Raw genomic sequence first — 24,008 nt, 5'->3', positions numbered from 1 at the left:
CTCTTCCCTCTTTACCTTCACACCCTCACAGCGTTCATCGTCCTTACTCCTTTTCTCTTAAAAAGCCGTGCTACTTTAACACGGGTGTTATGGTGAAGGATCTGGTGAAATGGAAGTAGGGCAATTATGAGAATAAAGGCTCGGCTTGCTGGAATTACAGAAATAGAGGAGGCCGATCAGTTTAATACAGGATAGGGGGTTGGCCGGCTGGAATTACAGCAAGTGAGCTGACATTGGTTATCTCTTTCACCGATCATGTTCCGTCTATTCGCCGCCGTCGGAACATCGCAGAGGCCACTGTGCCCGTCAAATCACCATCGTCAAAGTTGAAAGAAATCTGCAGGATGCAATGGTTGTAGCAGGAAATATAACCAAGAACCCAAAACTTGTTCCTGGTGGAGGTGCTACAGAGATGACTGTATCAGCAACATTGAAGCAGAAGGGTTCGTCTATTTAAAGGCATTGAAAAGTGGCCTTCAAAATAACTTTTGAGGCTATTTCATGGACTTTGACCCAGAACTGTGGGGTGAATGTGATTCGCTCCATGACAACCTTTCAAGGAAAGCATGCAAATGGCGAGAATGCATGGGCGGGCATTGATGGGAATACATGAGCGATTGCAGGTATGAAAAAGCAAAGATCTGCTTGCAAGACAGAAGAAATAAGGAAAACCCTATCTAATGGAAGAAGGGGAAAGCAATTTCGGGAGAGAAGAAGACGAAGCAGAAACAGAGCACTTGAGGGATCGGTTCTGACTTCCGACTCTTCGTTGTTTCAATTGCGGAGGCTGAAGCCAAAAGAAATGAAATGAAGCCAAAAGAAATCTCAGCTAGTCATGGAGTGCATAGCCGACCTTGCCTTTAAATTTTCAAAGCAGTTGACAAAAGACTTGGAACTATTTGCACATCATGCGGGCCACAAGTCTGCAAACATGGAAGATGTCATACTTTCTGCACATAGGAGTGAGCATATGGCCACCTCATTGAGATCCTTTTGGAATGACCTGGAGGGCAAAGAACCCCAAAGTGAGAGGAAGCGGAAGAAAGCTCTAAAAACAGAAAAGTCTACACCCAGTGCTTTTTCACATTTCTTGATCATTGATGCATTTGGTTCTTTTGTTTGCTGGGTTACATAGTTCTTTGGTTGTTTGTTTTGAATTGTATTCGGAAATGATTGAATTGCTCCAATTGTTGAACATAAATGCAGATAATAAAAATATTCATTAATAAAAAATTGATGCTACTTGCATGCTCCTCAGAATTGATGATATTAAGTGAAATCAAGAAGAATGAGCCCAAAATTGAGGGGGAAGGGGAAGCAAGCTCCATTGATTTCTTGATTCGAAGCAACCAACTCCCATTCGGAAATAGATCTTTTTCCTTTGTTGCTTGTTTCCATTTTCTGAGAAAGCTTGTGGAGAAGGGAAAAGATTTGCTTTCTGTTTTGTATTCGTCTTGGGTTTCTTGTTTCCAGGAGGCTCGTCTAAGATGCAGAGTTATAAACAAAGGTCGCCATTTGAGGCGTGGGCTTGTATCGTTTCTTAAGCTTTTTCGAAATTTTCATGGGTTTTATTTTGAAAATTTGAGAAATAGTAGAGGATAAATTTGACATTTCGTTGTTTAGGTAATTAGTGAAAAGATGGTTTTTTGCGCATTTCATTTTTCAAACACCCTCCCAGCGTTTGTTCATACGATTTCGCGGCAAATGTTTTGTTTTTATGGGCGCGGCAAATGTTGATTAACTATAGTTTCTTTAACTCCAGTTAAACCCTAGTCTCGGTGTAACCAGCAGTTCACTCGGAAAGTAGGCGAAGAAACAAGCATTACTGTGAAGAGGAAAGATGAATTATTCGGGTTGAAGGGATCGAGGATTTTCTCTGGTTTTCTAGTCAGATTTGGGGTTGATAGCCTCGGAGGTTGCTTATATTTGCGCTTTCGCTCTTTATTTTTTTAGTTGATATTCTGTGGAATCTGAAAGAACAAATTACTTCGCAGTCACTTGTTTCTGGTTATTTTCATGGAGTTGTCATGTTTTCTTGTTTTTGCTTTTGCTTACTCTCAGTGGAAGTTTCAATAAATGTCTCATTGATATTCAAAAAATCGAGAAATTTACTTGTTATTATCCTTTGACTTAACACATTTCTGAAATCTCGTATGTCATTTTTTTTTCTCAAAATTTATTTGGAAGGCTTGATGGATATCTGTTAAATTCAAGCTATCGTGCATTTCATTTTTTGTCTAATTGATTCTATTCGTATCAACTATTTCCTCTTTCCCTCGTCCTTTTCTTGTTCGAGATTTTTTACTAGTTCGTTTCCCACACCCTTTCTCTCGTTGAATGCGTGAAAGCTCTAGTAAATCATTATTTCTAATTAGTCTTTTTATCCCTTCTTCTATGACTTTGTTTCAGATTGGTGCTGTACTTCCTTTCTGTGTCTGTTCGATGGAAGACTAGAAGGTAGAACTAATGCCTGAAATGTTATTGAGTCGATTTGTTTAAGTTTTGCCCGTTCTTTGCTTTGCTTGTTGGTTGCAAGCATCATCTTTCTATTAATTTGAAGGTTTAAGAGAACCTTGGGAGATGCATGCTAGTGTGTTGGTTTTTTACCTTGAGGTCGGAAATACCGTGTTTGACTTTCAAGTTGAAAATTTGGTTGAAGGTATTGGCTGGGTAGTAGATTTTGGTTGACTGTTTGAAATATCTCTACCAGAATGGAGATTTTAGGATTTCTGGCATTTGTTTTTTAATTTCTGGGGTTTTTTGGAACTTTCTAGTTACCACATGCCATTTTGGTTACTTTTGTTTTTATCCCCTTCTATTAGCAACAAGATCAAAAGAATTTATTAGATGAAAAAATAGAGTTAATACAATCCCATGATCCACAAAGATAAGGGAATTAGGGATCTATGGTCTTACAACTGATAATATACTGTAATGAAAAGAATGTCAGTACAAAATTGATACCTGATTTAAAATTTCAATGTAATGCATTATATTTGTTTATTATTATTGTTATTATTGCTTCATAGAAAACTTGATTTTTCTATCTTCCTTTTGAAGACACCGAAATTATGTTTAGTTTTGAGTTATAAACCCAAATTATTGATTATTTTCATCCTATTGGCTCACAGAATCTAATGCAGACAGATAATTTTGATATGAGAACATCTCAGTATGAATTTTCTGCCCCAATTTGAGAGTTATCATTCTTTTTTTTTTTCATTGAAAAGGTTCTCATATTTATGTTAAGAATTTATAGAAAAAAATGGTCCTGCCAGTTAGAGGAAACTAATTTAGTTTTGTTTTTAAACTGAAGCGGAGTTTTAGTATATATTGACTTCAATTTTGATTTTGGTTTAATATTATTCAGCTTGCTTTTGATTCATTTGTCATCATTTTAGCTTTGCTTCAAAATAATTGTGTTCGTGTAACTTGTTACATTGCATGCCTAGAGTATAATGAGATGCTACCACTAAATTGATGCTAAAACCATTGAAATAAAAAAGGAGAGAATACGTATGTGGGCATTTCTGAGCTGATTTTTGACAGATTATCTCTTAAACCTGAACCATCTGGTGTTGGGCACTCGTTCTTTTAGCCAACATGTGTCAAGCTATATTATGTGGCTTTTTGCATTCTGGATCTGATTTGAAGTCCATGTGTATGTATCCCGACATAACATTATGGAGGATTCCTTTTTGTTGTCTTGGGGGAAATTTATCTTTGCCAAGTCCATGATATGCAATCTTCCCAGCCCAGGCCCTGCATTGGTGGGAGCCTCGTGCACTGGACTGTCCTTTTTAGTTACAATTTGTTAGCAATTAGATTATTTTGTTTTCAGAATTGCCAAGTGTATTTAGTTAGCCTCCAGCAGATGTCCAGTTGTTGAAATTGGTGGGGATATTGTGCTCAGGAACATGCTTTTTTGCAAGGTTTCTCCAACATTCTCTACATCATGCGTTAAAGTGTAATGTATTGTCAATTATGACCACTTATTGGCTCATAGTCCCTTGAAAAGTTCTTTTTTGTATACTTAAGCTAGTCTCAATCCCCTAAAAAAGAAAAAATCCTCTTTGATTTTAGTAATGTTGTTTGATTCTCTTTATCAATCTCAGGTTTTATCATGTTTTCACAGAAGTAGCTCTAATTTTGACTCATTGTCATCTTCACGACTATTTGGAGTTCTGCACGTGATTTCAAATCATAGGCCCTGTCTTAAATTTTCAGTTATGGCTGGTGACACCTTGATGAACCTTTCAAATGGCAATGCAAATATACATCCTGATCCCCAGAGGACTTATCAAATTGTTGTGGCTGCAACTCGAAGTATGGGTATTGGAAAGGATGGGAAATTACCCTGGAGACTGCCTTCTGACCTTAAATATTTTAAAGAGGTCACAATGGCTACGTCGGATCCTGTAAAAAAGAATGTGGTGATAATGGGTAGGAGAACGTGGGAAAGTATTCCTCTTGATCATCGGCCATTCCCTGGTCGGCTTAATGTTGTCCTGACTAGGTCTGGGAGTTTTAGATATTGCAACTGCTGAGAATGTCGTAATACGTGGAAGCATGTCTTCAGCGTTGGAATTGTTATCAGCATCTCCTTATAGTTTGTCTATAGAGAAAGTGTTTGTTATAGGAGGTGGGCAGGTACTAAGGTCAGTACTTTGTTGCTCATTGCTCCAGTTTAGAACCTTATTTTTTGGATAAATATTGATGATGTTTACCACTATGATTTTCAATGCAGAGAAGCTCTCAATGCACCTGGATGTGATGCTATTCACATCACAGAAATTGAGACAAGCTTTGAATGTGATACATTCATCCCTCCTATTGAATCTTCAGTCTTTCAGCCATGGTACTCATCCATTCCATTGGTAGAAAACAACACGCAATATTCTTTTGTGACTTATGTTCGTGTGAGGAATTCTGCAGAAGAATCTCTTTCTTTGAACAATGGAGTGATGTTTGATGCTGTTCCAAACAATGCTAAGTTTGTGATAGAGAAATTCTCCTTTCTGCCAAAGATGATTTTTGAGAGACATGAAGAGTATATGTATCTAAGACTTGTTGAAGATATTATCTCAAAAGGCAATTGTAAAGATGACAGAACAGGAACTGGTACCCTGTCTAGATTTGGTTGCCAGGTAATGATAAATTTGGGCAATTTATTTTTGTTTAGTTTTGCTTTGCACATGGTGTGTTTCCTAGTCGTGTTTTATGCATGCATATATTTATCCTTAATGACATTCATGTGAGCTTTTTCCTTCTTGTCTGCTTGTTCCCAGATGCGTTTTAATCTGCGCAAATCATTTCCACTTCTTACTATTAAGGTGTCATTTCACTTCTTAGTTCTTACTACTAAGTTATTGTCAGCTTTCCATTTTGTGTACTAGCTTGCTTATGTTTTCAACTCTTTTTCCTGGTCTTCATGATTTGCATCAGGCTAGATATTTAAACAGGAATCCTTTCTAGATCTATATTTTGTAAGTCATTAATGGTTGTTATTTGGTTTCCCAGAAGGTGTTCTGGCGAGGTGTTGTTGAAGAACTTCTATGGTTCATCAGTGGTTCAACAAATGCGAAGGTAAAATCTATACTACTATTAAAAGTATGAATGAGAGTGTGGAACTTTTATTTGGCTAGAATACCTCAATTTTTGAACAACCACTTTTCTCCTCATTCAGATCCCTCTCATTAAGTTTTATATTTAAGGTATTAAGTCCTGTTAACATTTATTGTGTCCTATTCTTGACTGGAATACCCCTACTTTTGAATTTGGTCCCTCTCTAATTGTGAGTGCACAAAATGTAATTTGAACTACTACATTTTTCCTCATTCAATACCCTTTCTTTAAGTCTTATATTTAGGGTATTAATTTTCATTTTTTCATTGAATGCTATATTAATTAACCATATTATATTAAAGAAAAGTAAGTGTGACAAAGAATTCATAAAAAAAGCGTGACAAAGAATAATTGTTTTTATTGATCATAGAAATAAAATACAAATTTAAAACCAACCCATAGATTTGTTTTCCTGTTTGGTGGCAAGTCAACAAACAGTTTATGGTTAGACAATTCATCATAAATAATGAAGAACAACAGTTGGGCAGTAAAATAGATATGGAAGAAAAGCCTTGCTGAGTCCAACCCCCCCTCTCTGATTCCAATAAAAAAAACACTTTGGGTCAAAATGTATCAATCTTTTGTTCATAGTTAAATAATAGTAAAATTTAAAAGGATGAAAACACACAAAAGTGTAAAAAAAATTGTATAGAACATTTAGGCACATCTCTAATATCTTATATTCATCATATTAAGCAAAAATAAGTGTGTCAAATAAGAATAATTTTTATACACAGAAATATAAAAAAATCATTTATTATCATCATTATCATAAAAAATTGCCACCTGCAAAGCACGTATACACTTACTAGTCCTGGTTAAACATCTTATTAAGGGAGGGCTTAGATGAAGATTCAGCTAAGCTGGTTCAGCTGCTTTGAAGCACTTGGGATAGGCTATTCAAAGAGGCTGAAGTGGACAGCCCTTCAAACAACAGACAATCAATTTGGGGCCCACCTTGGAAAGCCAGAAGCTGCTGCTTCAGCACTCCCAAACAGGCACTAAATATCTGTGCTCTTTTTACTTTCTTCTTTCTAAATGTGGGGCCCACCTTGGAAAACCAGAAGCCACTGCTTCAGCCCTCCCAAATAGGCACTAAATATCTGTGCTCTTTTTTACTTTCTTCTTTCTAAAACCCTAAAATAAAGTGAAGCTCATGATTCTATTTGTTTTGGAAATCGTGGATATCATTTTTTTTTAAGTTTTAACCTACATATTGTGTTACATTGATTGGTTTGGTTGAGCATTGTTGAGAGATGAGATATTATTTATTTATTTTGATCAGTAAGGTGAGATATTAATTATGCTTATGGACATAGGTGGCATTTGGTTGGGCTTTCTAAAAAGGTTTTTCAAAGCTTAAAACCTAAAGGATCTTTCATGTTTCAAGAGATGACAATAAAGCTTGAAAGCAGGTTTAGTAACACTTCTCTCCAAACCCTCATATTTGGTCTTGTGACAATGAAAAATAATTGAAGGATCTGAAGGATGTTTTCCAGTTGCCTTATAAATAGCACACTTGACCAGTGTTGTCAAACTTGGACCTACCAGACAGTTAAACCATCAAAACCGGGAATCAACAACCAAAATGGTTTTTAGGTTGCTTGGTTCTTAAACGTTAGCTTGATGAAACCTACCTTAAATACATGTTTAAATCTATGTTACACCCCATGCTATCCTTTTAAGCTTATTTTGATACAAGGCTTCAAAACATAGCCCTGAACGTTTTTTTTTTTTAATTTTTATTGAGCAAGCTGAATTATTGAGCTGGATGGTTAGATTGTTTGATTTGTGACCTAGTGATGAAAATGGTTGTCTGAACCAAGTTTGACAACAATGTATTGGAAGCTCAGATCCAGAAATTGGAAGGAAGCTTCAATTGGAGCTTCCTGTTTTTGATCTTTTTTGAGCTTTTACTTCCACTCAGCTGTGGAAATAATACCTTACCAAAACCATAAAATATCTTTCCTGGGCTTTATTAGCTTTCAAAAGCCCAGCCACAACTTAACCAAGCAGGGCCTTGATTGTTTAGGAAGGAAATGGTTGCTGATATCTTGATTTGCAAGTTGGGATTAAGGAAGACTTTCATCTTAACTCCTTTTGATAGTAAGAAGGCAGTATTGAATCCTCTTGAAATCTTAACTCCTTTACTTTGTATAAATGGTCTCCTTCTAATTCGAAATCTTATGCCATTGAAGATGGAATGATAGTAAGGTTGATTGGGCTGCCTTTCCATCTTTGGAAACATGATGTAGCTGTCTCTATTGCTGCATTTTGTGGAGCTCGTCTTGTTGGGGAGTTTTGGGGATATTTGCGCTATGCTGCCCTGTTATTGAATGGAGTTAAACCAGAGGAGATTCCTCTAGGAAGATTACTCTTCAGGCTGAAGGACTGTCGTTATAGGTGTGGATAGTTTCCTCCATTGAAGCTTCCCTGTGATTAGAAGCTAGATAGGAAGAAGATGAATCAGTGGAAGCACAGGCTCTATTTGGTAGTCTACGATTGGAGAATCAGAGGAAGATGGAAGGTTTCACTAAAATGGACAAACACAGGTTCGACCAACCAAAAGATATGGGCAGAAAAGATGGTCAAATACGTGAGATACAAGGTAAAGGACTGAAAACCAAAAAAACCTTCGGAGAAGTATGGATAGACCCAATGCAAAATCTGATTCCCACTGCACAGGTAAAAACACTCAAAACGCCCAAAAACTACACCCTATGCATCCATACCGTCTGTGAATTGGCATCAATTCCGAGCTGGCACCTACCCCAAATGTACTTTGAACCTATAAATTCGCGGCAGCTTGCTTGCTAAGGTACGAACTAGTGCTGGTAAGTGAACGAACCTGTGAATTCTCAGCGAGAAAACTACAACAATCTTTTGAAGCTGAAAAACGGATGCGTTTTTCAGATGAGTTCATCCATTCGAACATAAAATAAAAAACAGGGTTGACCAAGGAAATTGAGCCAACTCTTGAGAGGGTTGAGACGTTGGGTCAACCCGAAAGGGGTTGCCCTTTAAAAACTCACGTGACCAGGCTTTTGTCTCAGGTTGGGTCTAATGCATCGACTGGGCCTTTAGAAAAGCCCATCATTGGGCCAACTGGATTTGGCCCATTTGACAAGAAGTCACATGCTCCCTTAAAGTTGCACGTGTTTGAAGTTGGCCAGTTGATAGACGATGCCATTCGTCCAGCATCATCCCCATCGAGCTCCTCTAATTCTATGAAGACTTAGAACTAGAGAACTTGCTCGTTACAATGGGTTCCTTCAAAAAACTCCCTTGACCTTCCCAAGATCGTCGCAACTCCAGGTCTGTTCGATGTAGAGATCTTGAGAACAAAGAAGATCCTGTCAACAGAAGCCGAGGGCGACTCAGATTCAGACTTGGAAGACACTTTTAGCCTTGGAAGTGTGAATCTACAAGCTACAAAGGATTTGTTGGAAGATGAGAGTTTAAATACAGCTATTCTTTTCCTGAAGGAGGAAGTTTCTTTTTCGAAAGGCCTTGGAAATGAGGATAAGGGGAATCTAGTAGCAACTATAGAGGACGGTAAGGGTACAAATACTCCAACAACCAAATCCATTCCAGGAAAGCAACCATTAAAGACTTTTAGTATGGAGGGGCAAGAAACTTCTTTGCAGGTTTATGAAGAGGCACACACACAGGATAACCCAAGAAAGGTTTCTTTGGTTAGAGAGGTTGACAAGGTAGCGATTGAACCAAGTTTAAATCCACAACTGATTCAGCTAGTGGGAATGATTCTTGTCCAGAATTCTATTGCTGATACCCCAACACAAGTCGTAACCCATTCACCCCTTGATAGGCCAGGTATGTTTGTCCATTCGGGTTTTGATACTTACATGGGTTCTGTGCCTGAAGCAGGTGCCCGAACATCCCAATTAGACAGAACAGCTGGAGGGGAGTGGAGGTGGAGGGGGTTGGATGTAAAATTGGGGAAGAAAGCTCTTTATTGAGTAAAAGGCAGGTGGAGGAACTAGGGAGCATATGGGAGCAAATTTGTGACTTGATGGAAGAGTATAAACAGAAGGAAGAGCATTTGGAGGCAACACCAAAAAAGTCAGAATTCATTGGGACCACCTATAGTGAGAAGAAAGGAAGAGGAAAATTCGAGAGTGCAAAGGAAAAACCTTCTAATAAAAGCAAAAAGAAAAAGAAAAAAATTAGAAGTAGAAAGATTACTCTCAAACATCGAAGGGGATTTAGAATTCGGTGGAAGAGGGGAAAGGGGGAAGGCTCCTAAGTGAAGGACAGAGGGTATCAGGAGGGTGTCGTTCTACAACTGTGGTGATGAAGATCACTAGCTGGAATGCGAGAGGTTTAGGAAGTGCAAGGAAAAGAAGGTTGATAAAGGATTTGCTAAGGAGGGAAAGGCCAGGCATTGTATTAATACGGGAAACCAAACTAACAGATTTAGATGGAAGATGGGTTAGAAGTGTGTGGAAAGCAAGAGGTGTGAATTGGTGCTCAACTCCCTCTTGGGGAGCCTCTAGGGGTATAGTTACTCTTTGGAGAGAGGATGTGGTAGAATCATTAGAGGAACTGAAAGGCAGTTTTTCTATCTCTTTAAAGTTCAAGATGGTGGAGGATGGTTTTATTTGGGTGTTAACCAATGTGTATGGGCCAAATAATTATAGAGAGATAAATGAATTGTAGGAAGAGCTTCATGGGATTCAAGGGTTATGGGAAGGTCCTTGGTGCTTAGGTGGAGATTTCAATGTAATAAGGTTCCTAAATGAGTCAAACAATTCCCAACAATCTATCACTACTAGCATGAGTTCAATGATTTTATCAACAATTGTGATTTAAAGGAAATTCCTTTGCTACAAGCCAACTTTACTTGGTGCAATTTCTAGAACCCATCTTGCTCAAAATTAGACAGGTTCCTTTTCAATGGAAGTTGGGAAGCACACTGGAGGGGTTTGGTGGCTAAAGCTTTGCCTAGAGTTTACCTCAGATCACTGCCTTATAGAGCTAGGGCAAGAAATTTTTGGTGTGGACCTAGACCTTTTAGGTTTGAGAGAACATGTGGCTAACACATTTGGACTTTGAGCCAAAGGTTGAGGAATGGTGGAGAGAAGAGATTAGGGGTGTGAAGTGGAAAAGGGTGAGGTTCCTTAAGAAATTAAAAAGTTTGAGATCTAAACTAAAAGATTGGAGTTGGGAGAAGTTTGGTAGTTTGGAAGTTGGAAGAGCTTAAAGCTAAATTGTCAACTCAAATTGAGGATCTAGACTTAAAGTATCAAAGGATCATGAGTGTACAAGAAAGAGAATTGAGATGGAAGTTGAAGAAAGAATTAGAAGAGGTCCTCTTGAGGGAGGAAATCTCCTGGAGGCAAAAATCTAGGCATAAGTGGATCAAGGGGATGGGAATACTAGGTTTTTTCATGCTATGGCCAACGGAAGAAGGAAAAATTTTGGTGGCTAAGCTTGAGGTCAAAGGAGTGGAAATTGACTCTCAAGAGGAGATAGCCAACTGTTTTGCAGCCCACTTTAAATCTTTTTTGAACAGACCTTTGGAGAGTTAGGTGAGGGTGGAGGATCTGGAATGGCCAGTTTATCTGCCTTAGATGTACTAGGTGTTCGTCCCATGTAGCGCTATATACCAGTATATCATAACAAAAAACGAGTATAAATTTGCGCAAATGGGTTCGAAATATGTCATTCATAAGTGCTTGGAATGTAGTTGGCGCATTGGTCAACCCAAATGGCATGACCAAAAACTCATAATGCCCCTCGTGTGTATGAAAGGCAGTCTTGTGGATGTCACCCTCATGGACCCGAATTTGATGATATCCCGATCTCAGGTCTAGTTTAGAGAATATGGTGGCCCTGCTGAGTTCATCTAGTAGTTCATCGATTACCGGTATGGGAAATCAATCCTTCATAGTAATGTTGTTCAGGGCTCTATAGTCTATACAAAGCCGCCATGTCCCATCCTTTTTCACAAGTAATACCGGCAAGGAGAATGAGCTTTGGCTGGGTTGTATAATTTTTCTATCAAGCATATCTTGTACTTGTCTCTCAATCTCTAGTTTTTGAAAATAGGGGTAACGATAGGACCTTACATTTGTTGGTGTTGTTCCGGGCAGCAATGGAATGCAATGATCATGGGCACGTTTCGGTGGTAGTTCCTTAGGCTCTTGGAAGATCACTGAAAACTTCTGAAGTAGCTGTTGTAGTTGTATGTGGGCTTCTTTGGATCTGCTGGAGTTACTTCCTTGGGCTAGAATTGGGTTGATCCCGTGGGAGTTTATCTGCATTAAAATGATGTGGGCTGGGTCTGCTGCTTGTTTTCTTAGGGTGGCGAGACTAATGGGTCCTGGACCCTTGGACAACTGTCCTTGAATATGCACCTGTGAGATGCCCACTTGAAAATCCATGGTGAGACGGGCCCAGTCACATATCACCGGCCCTAGTTGCCTTAACCATTAGACTCCGAGAACTACATCTGCTCCACTGATTTCCAGGGATGTAGATCTACCTCGAACTCATGTCCCTGTATCTTCATCTTTAATCCTGTGCACGTACTGTCGCACACCAGGTTGCTTCCATTAGCTATGTGCACCCGAAATGCTGTACATGGTTGGACCGGAAGCCCTAGTTGTTTGACCAATGTTTCGGTAATGAAATTGAGAGTGCTGCCATTGTCTATTAGAACCGACACATGGCACCCTTGTACCAGTCCGGTTACTCTCATAGTTTGAGAGGAAGCAAGGCCGGTCAAGGCTTGTAGGGATACTTTCGGGTATTCCTTTGTCCATTGCCCCCCTTCTTGGTTGTCCACTGGTTCTTCAATGTCTACTGATTGCTTGACATTTTCAGTTTCAGGTTGAAGGAAGAAAACTTGTGGGATCTTACAGCGATGGCCCGGTCCGAATTTGTCTCCAAATACATAACAAAGGCCCTTCTCCCGTCGGGCTTGCATCTCAGCCCAGGTTAACCTCTTGGCTGAGCCGGGACCTGAACCAAAGTTGGCGTTCTTGCCTGTGATTCCTACTCCTGGTTTGGACTCCGGTTTACCCAAGATACCTGGTTCTGGATTCGGTATGCTTGGTCTGATCGCAACTCCCAAAGGTCAATTAATCCTTCTTGCTCGATTTAGTTTGTCTTCATGGAGTCGAGCTAAGGCTGTTGCGCCAAGAACGATGGTGGGCTGCATGGCTTTCACCTCCAACTGCAATTCTTTCTTGAGTTCACCAACAAAACTGCCGACAAGTGCGTTTTCTGGCCACCCTTACACACACACAGCTAACCTTTCGAATGCCATCTGATAATCTTGGACGGAGTTGGTTTGTCGTAGCTTAGCGAGGCTTTCATCATAGTTTTCAAAGGCCAAGACTCCAAATCTCAATGTTAAGGCATCGGTGAAGTCCACCCATGTGGCTCTTGGGTACCGTTGCCGGTACCACTGGTACCAAACGATTGCCTCTCCTTCCAGGTGTACGGAGGCTAATGGAACACGATCAGGTCCCTGCGTATCGTGGTAATCGAAGTATCTTTCAGTTTGCAGAAGCCAGGATGTGGGATCTCCCCCTGCGAAGATGGGAAACTCAATTCTTGTCGTTCTTGATCCGCTTCGATGACTGGTGTCACTGCGTTCTTCCTACCCTTCCCGATTCGGCGCTGGTGGTGTCTGTTCCAGTCGTTCAAGCAAGGATGCGAAGCTTTCTTTGATTTCTTTGACGTCAGCCGATAATCTTTGCATTTTTCCTTCCATGTTGTCGACCCTATTCTCCATCGCGGACGACCTTGTGCTTGGCATCTTGGCTCTGATACCAACTTGTTAGAACTGCCTAACTCAGGGACTTTTTCGAGGAAGCCTGCCTCCTGAACGAGAGAGAGAGAGAGATTGTATGTCCAAAATCAATAATTCCTCTTCTGGCTTCCTTTCCTTATTTATACACTTCTGTTACAACTCTGTTATATCAGCCTCTCCACTTGTCCAGTTTGTTATTTAGTTAGTTCTAGTGGTTGGTTGCCAGTTACATTACCTAAAGGCTGACGTGGCCTTTTCTTGTACACTTGTATTCCCTTTATTTGTGTCTCAACAGATGGGTTGGCTGGAAAGAAACTTTGAAGAAGAGGAGATAAGAAAAGGTGTTTTCTCTATGGATAGATCTAAGGCATCTAGACTTGATGTATTTACCATTGCCTTTTACGAAAGATTGTTGGAGCATTATCAAAGAAGACTTGTTTGAGCTTTTTTTTTTTTTTTTTTGATCAATAACAACACTTTTATTAAAAGAGATAAGAAGATACAACCAGAAAGGAGGGGTAAAATGTCTTAACCCTTGCTTTCAAACCCGAAAAAACATTACAGAATAGCCCAAAACAAATTAGATCTTCCCACCCCCTGTTTAGCCAAGGAGTCAGCCATGGAGTTGGTACTCCTCTTAGCCCATTGAAACCTTATAGTCATGTTCTAAGTTAGTTGCTTGATTTTCTTTCTTTCATTTGAGAACTTCCACATGCTGGACTCTTCCATCTGCAACCATCTAACAGTCAGTTGGGAGTCACCTTCCACCAACAACTTGCTAATATTCAACTGCTTAGCCCTTTTGACTCCTTCTACAACTGCTAGGATTTCAGCTCTCAGAGAATCCCCCCAGCCTATAGATCCTGAGAACATAGCAATAATTCGCCCTTCTTCGTTCCTGAAAATACCACCTATGCCTGAAGGGCCTGGATTTCCTTCACTACTACCATCAAAGTTCAACTACCACTTGTTTGAGGTTTTTAGAGAGTTTGAAAACATCCATGTTATTGGTCGGGGGATAAATTCTACCTTATTGGCTTTTATCCCTAAGATATTAGATGCAAAACACCCTAAAGATTTTAGGCCAATTAGTTTGGTGACCAACATCTACAAGATTGTGGCAAAAGTGTTATCATTGAGACTCAAAAAGGTTCTTCCCTCTCTGATTACTTAAGCTCAAGGAGCCTTTGTATAGAGTAGACAAATTGTAGATAAGATTCTCATAGCAAATGAATGTGGGGAGGAGATGTGGAGATTAGGCAATCAAGGCTTTGTTTGTTAGTTGGATGTTGAGAAAGCCTATGACTTGGTGGACTAGAATTTTTTGTTAGAAGTGTTAAGGAAATGTGGATTTGGGGACAGGTGGTGTAGTTGGGTGAATGGCTGCATAACCTCTTGTCATTTTTCAGTTCTAGTTAATGGAGGGGTCAAGGATTTTTTTCCCAACTTGTAGAGGGTTAAGACAAGGATCCACTTTCACCTTTCTTGTTTACACGTGGCAGGTGTGTTTAGCATAATGATTTCTAAAGCAGACAGGGAGGAGCTAATGAGTGGTTGGAGGATAGGTAGAAATAATGTCCTGGTGACCCACATTCAGTTTGCAGATGATATTATCATTTTCTGTGAGGGAAGAGACCTAAGGAGAGTGGGAAATTTGAAAACTCTAATTAAATCCTTTGAGTCTGCCTCCAACTTGTCAATAAACCTTGATAAAAGCTGCGCGGTGGGAATCAAATTTGGAGGATGGGGAGATAAAGGCTATTGCAGGTTGCTTAGGATATTCCATGTCCCCTTGCCCTTTGACCTACTTGGGGCTTCCTCTAGGAGCTAACCCAAAAGAAAGTAGATTTTGGTATCCAATTGTGGAAACGTTTGAAAAGAGGTTGGCATCCTGGAAGAAGAGTTACATTTCCGTAGGGGGTAGAGTGACCTTGATTAGGGCTATACTTGCTAGTCTACCAATTTATTTTCTATCAGTATTCAGGATACACTCAAGGGAAGCTAAGAAGCTAGAAAAAGTGATGAGGGATATTTTGTGGGAGCCAGGGGAAGTGAAGAAAGACTATTTGATTAGGTGGGAGATAATTAGCAGAAGCAAGGAAGAAGGGGGACTAGGACTAGGTAACTTAGTTCTTAAGAATGAAGCTTTGCTAGGGAAGTGGTTATGGAGATGACTTTTGGAGAGAGATAGACTGTGGCACAAGATGGTGACTAGCATTCATGGCTGTTCGGAGAATGGATGGGGTGTTGGTATATCTCGACGGGCGACCCTTACAACACCATGGCTGGTCAGGTATGTTGTCTACTTTGGAAATAATGTTCTTTTTTGGGAAGACCTTTGGGTGGTAAACCAACCCCTTTGTTGGTTTCTCCTGTTACAAGAAAGAGTCTATTTCCAAGTTTACCTCTTTCTTGGTTTCTCCTTTGGCATTGAACTAGGATTTTGGTTTTCAAAGAGAGTTAAGTGATGATGAATATGCTTGTGTTTTAGAACTATTGTCATCACTCGAGTCCACTTGTTTGGATCCCCCCAATTCTGATTTAAGAATTTGGACCCCTAACTCGAGAGGCTGTTTTACTTGCTCCTCCTTTTTCAAATCCCTTTGCTCTTCTTCTGCACCCCTGGCTTTCCCAGTTAAAGAAGTCTGGATTAGATCCATTCCCCCAAAGATTGCTGTTTTCTATTGGGAAGTCTACTATGGTAAGACACAAGTTTAATACCTTTGACAACCTACAAAGGAAGAGGCCAAATTGGTGTTTATCCCCGAATTGGCGTGTCCTTTGTAAAGCTCAAAGTGAGGACTGTTACCACTTACTGATCTCTTGTTCCTTTGTTGCAGCTCTATGGGATTGGATCTTTGGGCTGTTTGAGAGTTGGTGGAGCCTGCCATTTGATATTAGTTTGTTGTTCACTCCATCTACTTTTGAGTTTCATACAAAGAGAGGGAGAATTATGTGGAAGGGTATTAGAGCAGCAACTTTGTGGACTGTTTGGGAAGAAAGAAACACCAGAATTTTTTCTGAAAAGGAAAGAAGTGTATCAGAAGTTAAGGACTGTGTTTTGACAAGGGCAATTCAGTGGCTGAAAACATTAAACCTGTTTGATAGTTATTCCTTTGATGATCTATGAAGGAACTGGTTAGCAGTGGCTAATACTTCTACTAGAAAAAGCAGACTTTTGGTACAATGGGTGCCACCTGGGGAGGAGTTTGTTAAGCTGAATTTTGATGGGAGTAGCAGAGGTAACCCTGGACCTTTGGGTATAGGAGGAGTTATGAGAAATAAAGACAATATTATCATATCCTTATATTCAGGGCCTGTGGGTCTGGGAGACTATAAGGGCTGAGTTGCTCGCTGCTGTGCAAGGTATCCAGCGCGCAAACCAGTTAGGGATAGAGCACTTGCTTATTGAAGGGGACTCTCAGGTGGTGGTGGGATGGCTACTGAATCCGGACTCTGTGATTTGGGGCTATAGAGATCTCCTTAAGAAAAGTCAAATGGCTAACGAGAAATATGACAGAGTCCAGTGGGTAGGAAGATCAGCAAATTTAATGGCTGACTCACTTGCTAAACAGGGGGTTTCTCGGGACTCTACTTTGGGCTACCTTGTAATCATGTTCATCTGATTTTGTAATGCTGTAATCAATCTTAAAGAAAAGGTCGCATCTTATGCCTTTCCTTGGGTTGCCTGTAACTCTTATTTTTTGAATTAATAAAATATTTATTCATTGATAAAAAAGGGAGTTTTTTTGGTCATTTCTGCATAAACTGATTTACTCAGCTAAGTCGGAATATATTATAGCTAAGCCAATACTTTAGTTTTAGGAGAATCTAAGTTAATACCATGAATGCGGACTTTTTAATTGTGTTGATTGTTGAAGATTTGCGCTAGTTTGGTTTGTACAAGGCCAAAAATTTGCTCGCGATATTTTGGTTTAATTTATTTGTTCATATATGAATTAGATACTTTTTTTTTCCAGAAGTTCCCAAGGAATATGCCTATATAACTGATGGCCTCATTGATGGGTCGATGTGTAATAATTGTTTCATGGCTCAATGTAATTGTAACCTTATGATTGAGCCTATGCAAAGACAGCTATGTCACATAACTGTTGGCTTGGAAGGCAATTCAAATTTTGCCAGCCAGAGGGTGACAGTGATAAAGAGCCCCCTTGCACAAGAAAAGATTACACATTCTGATAATCATGAATAACAATTTTTCCATGTATTACTCTTTGAATAATCATTGGCTTAGTTCTAGCATTGAAATAATGTCCTAGGTAACAGAAAATAGTTCTCAGGAGCTTGAATATTTATTATCTAATATTGCTATGAGCTTTGCATTACTGGTGTTTCATCCTGAATTTTTTTAATATTTATAAAGAACAAGAAAAATATTTTTACATATCTAAGAAGCTGAGAAAGGCTATACAAATTTGTTTCTTGAAAGTGACATGATGTGATGCAGCAAACAGTTATTGGATGGACTTTTTTTTTTTTATCCCAATGACAAATAGTGCCAAAAATTTTCATCTTGATGGTAAGAAATCTGGTAATTGAGGTGATTTTGTCCTGTTACTCTAATATGATGGACACATGATGGCACTATGCATTATCTAAATTAACTACTACACGGGCAGAGTCAAGGGGGACCCAGGGGAGCCATTTATCCCCCCTCCTCTCCCTCCAATTCACCTTAGGTTTTGGCCCCCCTCATGTAAATTTCCTATCTCCGCCCCTGCTTCTACAGAACCTTATTGGCACTTTTGCCATCCAAATCTCAAACATTAAATTAACACTCAGGGGAGCCATTTATCCCCCCTCCTCCCCCTCCAATTCACCTTAGGTTTTGGTCCCCCTCATGAAAATTTCCTAGCTCCGCCTCTGCTACTACAGTACCTTATTGGCACTTTTGCCATCCAAATCTCAAACATTAAATTAACACTCAGGATGAATGCTCTGCAATTTCAATTAGGTAATCTGGATGTTGCTGATCATCATCATCATCATCATCATCCATGCCTTATCCCAACCTATATGGGTTCGGCTACATGAATCCTGCTCTGCCAATCCATTCTATTTAAAGCCATATCAACTTTTAAATTATTAGTGTTTACGCCCTTTCTTACTACTATCCATGTCCATTTTGGTCTACCCCAAGCTTTTCTAGCCCCTTCGATGTGTTACAAATCACTTCTTCTAATTGGCACAGTTGGTGGTCTTCTATGCATGTGCCCAAACCATCTTAGTCTACTCTCTCATTTTATTACCCATTGGAGATACTCCTAGGTTCCTACGGATGAATAACTTCATTCCTAATCTAGATGATGCTGATAAAAAAAAAGTAACATGGATGATGTACCAGAACGACTTTGGCATCATTTTCTATCCATTGTAATTTATATTCTATCATTAATGAAATTTGCAGTTATTGATAAAAAAATCTCCTATCCGTTTCTATTTTATCCAAATTAATACTGTGAAGTTTCATAAATTTGCAATCTACCACATAGATCCTCATCCTTCTGATGCTATATGCAAAATAAGGCTAATATGTGAGCTGATGCAAGCATTTAGGCCTCTGTTTTGTGGTAGAGGATTTGATACTTGAAATCTGTTTCTGCATGATATGGTTAATTATTTTTCCTAATAAACATATATGAGAGTTAAGGATGTAATAAGACCAACTCTACATTTAAAAATACTTCCCTATGTTCACTGTAAGGAAGTATCGCTTCAAGATAGAGGCCAATATTTTTAATGGTATGGTTGTACATGGACTATATGTGTGCCGATAAAGTCATCTGATACTTGTGACATTCCTGTACTTGTGATAGTGCTTAGATGGTAATTCTTCTTTTTTTGAATTGGTTGGTAATAATGATTATGTTATTTGATGATAGGGGTATTTATTCAGAGAATACCCTTCCATAAAGAATTTGGAATGTATTGAAAGTAGATAAGATACTGAAAAATGTTATTGCCAACAGGTTTTACAGGAAGAAAGCATTCACATTTGGGATGGGAATGCGTCCAGAGATTACTTTGACAGGCATATAAGTCATCAAACCCTGCTTTTGGAAATTTAAGATCTAATTTACTAGCGTGAATCTAACTTTTGGTTTCTGTTCTGAGCTTTAAGAAATTTAAACATTATTTCATTAATGACGTAATTGACAGTTCTTGCATTCTCTCTCCTCAGCATTGGTTTGACTGGTAGGGAAGAGGGCGACTTAGGTCCCATTTATGGATTTCAATGGAGACGCTTTGGTACCAGGTGTGAGGACATATACTCTCCTACTTGAATATCCTGGATTCTTACTTCCCCATTGGTATTGGCATGATTTTTTCGATGAATTGTTTGTATGGCTTTCCAAATTTACTGTTCAACATACAAATTGGATAGCTACAACAGATGGTTAACATAACTTCCAAGTGGTGGGTTTCAAATTACCTGTCCAGAAAATAAGAAAAAGTTGTATTGCAAATTGAAACCTGTGAATGATTAGCATGAATTTCATGCCTCCCATTACTATGCTATTTATTGTATTTAACTTTAATTTGTCCTGTTTGAGTGAATCCTCACTAAAGGCTCTAATTTGCAGGTATACTGATATGCATGCTGACTACACTGGTCAAGGATTTGATCAGTTGTTGGATGTTATTGACAAGATCAAGAATAAGCCAGATGACAGACGGATTGTTCTCTCAGCTTGGAATCCTTCTGATCTTAAATTGATGGCACTTCCACCTTGCCACATGTTTGCACAGGTTAGTAGTTGGCTGGTTCATTTTCATTTCTATCTGCATTTCTACTCCTATTTAGCAATGATACATGATATTTTGCAGTTTTATGTAGCCAATGGGGAGCTATCCTGTCAAATGTATCAGCGTTCTGCTGACATGGGTCTTGGTGTGCCATTTAATGTTGCATCTTATGCTCTATTGACGTGCATGATTGCTCATGTTTGTGGTATGTATTCACCTCACCAACTAGAGTCCAGTTATGTGCTGATTTGCACTTTGGATGTATAATATCTGGATAGGCACACATTGACATTGAATAAAACATCACGATGAACTGTATTTTCTACTGTGTATAACAAGATGTTTTGTCATTGGATAAAGTTTTTGAGAACTTTATTTGATTAAACTTTTTTTCCAAGGCAAACCAAACCTCAAAGCTGGAGGTGGCATAATTCATGGTCCAGTGTTTAATTTGGGTATTTCAAACCTTGTTATCAACAATATGCCAGGGATATTTAATGATAGAAAAGATTTGAAATTACAAGTGCTAGGTTTACATTGTCTTTCCATGGTTTGGAACTCCTTTTTGGTGAGTTTGAAGGGAAAAATAATCTGACTTGAGGAGGGACTGAGACAAATTTACAAGAAAAAAGAGACTATTGCAAAACCAATCTATTCCCCCTCTTTTTGACTATGTATATTTATATTCTCAGTTTTTTCTTCTTATATTAAATCGCAAATGTAGTCCTGTTTAAGTGAGGAAACATTCCATTTAAGCAGTCATCGGCATTTGATAGACAGAGTTTAATAGTAGGTGGCACCTTTTGGTTGTAGTCATAAGATTTGGATTGCACTTGCCTCAAGAATATATACCTCAGTCCTATAATTTGTTATGCAAAAATGAAACAAGGGAAAGAAGAAATTGAAAAAGAAAACAATTTTCTTACAATTCCTCTAGTGCTATGCTATGCCCTTTTTTATCAGTATATTATATTAGCAGTTAAAATTCTATATCAGATTATTAGCAGGAAAAATATGGAAACAGGGGGGATATGGTATTTGTTTTTTATTTTTTTCTTCACTTCTTGGGATGTGGATATTTTTTATTGATATATTACTTTTCCCTCCTTTTTCTGGTAGATTGGTTTATTTGGTCATGAAAAATCTTCCTTATAGGATCTCTCTTAATAGACTATTTTCTTTCTCTTTCTCTTGTGTAGGCCTTGTTCCTGGTGATTTTGTCCATGTTATTGGGGATGCCCATGTTTATAGAACTCACATCAGACCTCTGCAAGAGCAACTCCAGAAACTTCCTAAACCTTTCCCTGTGAGTATAATGAAGCAAACAGAAATTCAAATGAGCTATTACGTTTCCTTCCTTGGTGTACTGTTGGAAAGTTGTTTAGTTTCCTTCCTTCCCTTTCTTAATTGTTTTATTCTGTCCTCTTACCTTTGCAATGCAGATTCTGAAGATCAATCCTCAGAAGAAAGACAGAGATAATTTTGTGGTGACTGATTTCAAGCTTGTGGGGTATGATCCTCACCAGAAAATAGAAATGAAAATGGCAGTATAGAAGCTCTGACCCTATTCTGACTTCTGAGGGTTAAGTAAATTATATACAGAGGTTCTGTTCATCCTGTTTGGTCAAGATATTGCCTTCAGCATTTGAGGTAAGTTGTTTTTTGAGGGTCAAATTACATTATCTAGTTCCATAAATTGCTTGTTATATATAAATATTATATTCTACATTTAGTGTGAGCTACGCCATGCTCCTTTTTTAAATCCAGGCATTGCATTGTTCACTTGTGTCATCAGTGTTCCCATGCAACTGAGGTAGGAAGGTGGTACAAATTGTTTCAGGTAGGAGTGCAAATCATTGTTACAAACAAATAGATGCAAAACTAAAGCAGGTGCAAAATTTATATCTGGTTCAGATTTGCACTGCAACCAAGTGCTGCCTTAGGCTCAGTTTGTTTGCTATACGAATTTCATTTGTGCTGGTGTAAATACATAGGAGTGCAAATAGGCTCTATGTAAAGTCTGGTTTACTTTTGCTTCAGATTCAACTTTTTGTTGTTTGTTTGTGAGAAGTAAAATTTAGTGCCCACCTTATATGAAAGGGAATGGAGGTAAGGTTTAAAATATTGATATGAACAATACAAAATTCCATATCGAGCCTTTCCAAGGGTTGATATTCTTTTTTTTTTAATTTTTTTCAATTTGATATTTACAGCTGGGTTGTTAGGATGAATCCCCCAACTCTCAGTATTTTGAGTATTGGTGAATGGTAACCTTTGATACCAATGGTACAGTGCAATATATATCGATACTTCAAATCTTGGATTGAGATAGGAAGTAAGATGATTTAGTCCCCACTTTATATGAGAGAGAATCGAGGTGAGGTGGTGAACATTTTGCATCAGTCTTTGGGATGCAAAACTTGCACTGTTAGTGAGTGTAAATGAGACAAAATACAAATTTTGTGTTAGATAAGAGTGCATATTATAATTACAAACATATGAAAACTGAACCGGGTTTAAAATGTATTTCATTCAGATTTGCACTGCAAACAGAGCCTCTGCAACAGTTAGGGGACGTGTCTCAGTTGGGGGGCATGTGAAGTATTTCAGGACAAAAGTAAATTGGTTAAGATCTTGACCATCTCTGACATTAACATATATATACTGGTTGAGGAAAGTCTCCAACGTTTGGATGACCACTGCTTAGGATGAATTTAATCCTGGCCTCTGAGGAAAGCCAGATGTTTTTTAACCACAATTGCTATTTGTTTTCTCTTGTTGAGAACTGTTGCATTTTCCTGATAAGATGGTTTATAACTTTATATAACTTAGACGTCTTTTATCTCCATGACCTTGAGTATATTTGATTGATCTTGGTTAAGAAAACCCCAACCCTAGCTTATTTTAATGGTTTATTTTGATAAACATTCTTGCTTTATGAAATTTCCCAGTATGTATTAACTCTATATTCTAGATCTGGTCAAGTATCAGGCAAATAAATTTTTCCTTTTTCAATTTAGAAAGCTTTACATTATCCAAATCCAACTAAGCTAGCTTCTACAATTTCATCTCGAGACAGTGGGTGGAGTGAAGAAGTTACCTCTGATCCGCCTAGTTGAAAGTTGTGAAGAATTTTTTTTTTCCATTTTTGATACAAGTTCTTTTGAACCTCTCTAGGTACACAGGGTTTACGTTGATATAGAGTTTTGTAACAGCTGGTTGTTTTTACTTATACAATAAATTTATACTGCTAGTACTTCTACATCCTTCAGTTCCACCTTGTATGATCGATCCTTTTACTGTGAAGCGGTTTCTTCTATTGGTTTTCTTGTCTCTTTCCCCTATTATATGTAGCTTATGCATTGCTATATTACTGCAGAAAAAATTATAGTGATCAATATTTTCTCTATTATGTTTTTATTTCATTCTTTTATGGGTTCCATTGTAACTAATTTATTGAAGGCTTGAAACCAGTTCAAGGAGAATTTGGGGAAAGCATATACCTAGACAAGGTTGGCAGATTAAGAATCTACTAGTAGGTTCAACTTGTTGGAAACAATACAACCGATCTTTGTAGGCCTGCACTGAACGCTTGACAATCATAATGTTTTGAAGATAATTGGTTTATTGCATTTAGCTGCCTTTTGGTTTTGCTCATTTCTAGTAACAAAGCCATAGTTCAACCAATGATGGAAGACATTTAATTTAAACTAACACTTGTAATTTTAAAGATTGTACCCCGTTCTCTGAATTCTGAAATGCATTAGATAAAAGATTATAGTCTGAAATGGTTCTTAGAGTCGGTCTTGTTTCGAAAGTGTGGAATATCTTG

The 24,008-nt window shown here is 38.5% G+C and overlaps 1 pseudogene across 1 annotated transcript; it reads left to right on the top strand.

Annotated features, from left to right (window-relative positions):
• The first annotated feature begins 1,780 nt into the window (after positions 1–1,780).
• LOC104601808 (bifunctional dihydrofolate reductase-thymidylate synthase-like) lies at positions 1,781–23,601 on the top strand (annotated as a pseudogene). Its single transcript, XR_016079637.1, has 13 exons — positions 1,781–1,915; positions 2,410–2,457; positions 3,914–3,972; positions 4,116–4,658; positions 4,748–5,147; positions 5,289–5,333; positions 5,521–5,586; positions 19,399–19,460; positions 19,611–19,685; positions 20,014–20,179; positions 20,258–20,381; positions 21,376–21,482; positions 21,619–23,601. The product of XR_016079637.1 is annotated as a bifunctional dihydrofolate reductase-thymidylate synthase-like (transcript).
• Positions 23,602–24,008: the final 407 nt, after the last annotated feature.

Source organism: Nelumbo nucifera, chromosome 1, assembly GCF_055504915.1.
Source record: "Nelumbo nucifera cultivar China Antique chromosome 1, China Antique-T2T, whole genome shotgun sequence".
NCBI lineage: Eukaryota > Viridiplantae > Streptophyta > Magnoliopsida > Proteales > Nelumbonaceae > Nelumbo > Nelumbo nucifera.
The sequence above is the reverse complement of the archived record's forward strand: the minus strand, read 5'-3'. Positions and strand labels throughout refer to the sequence as shown.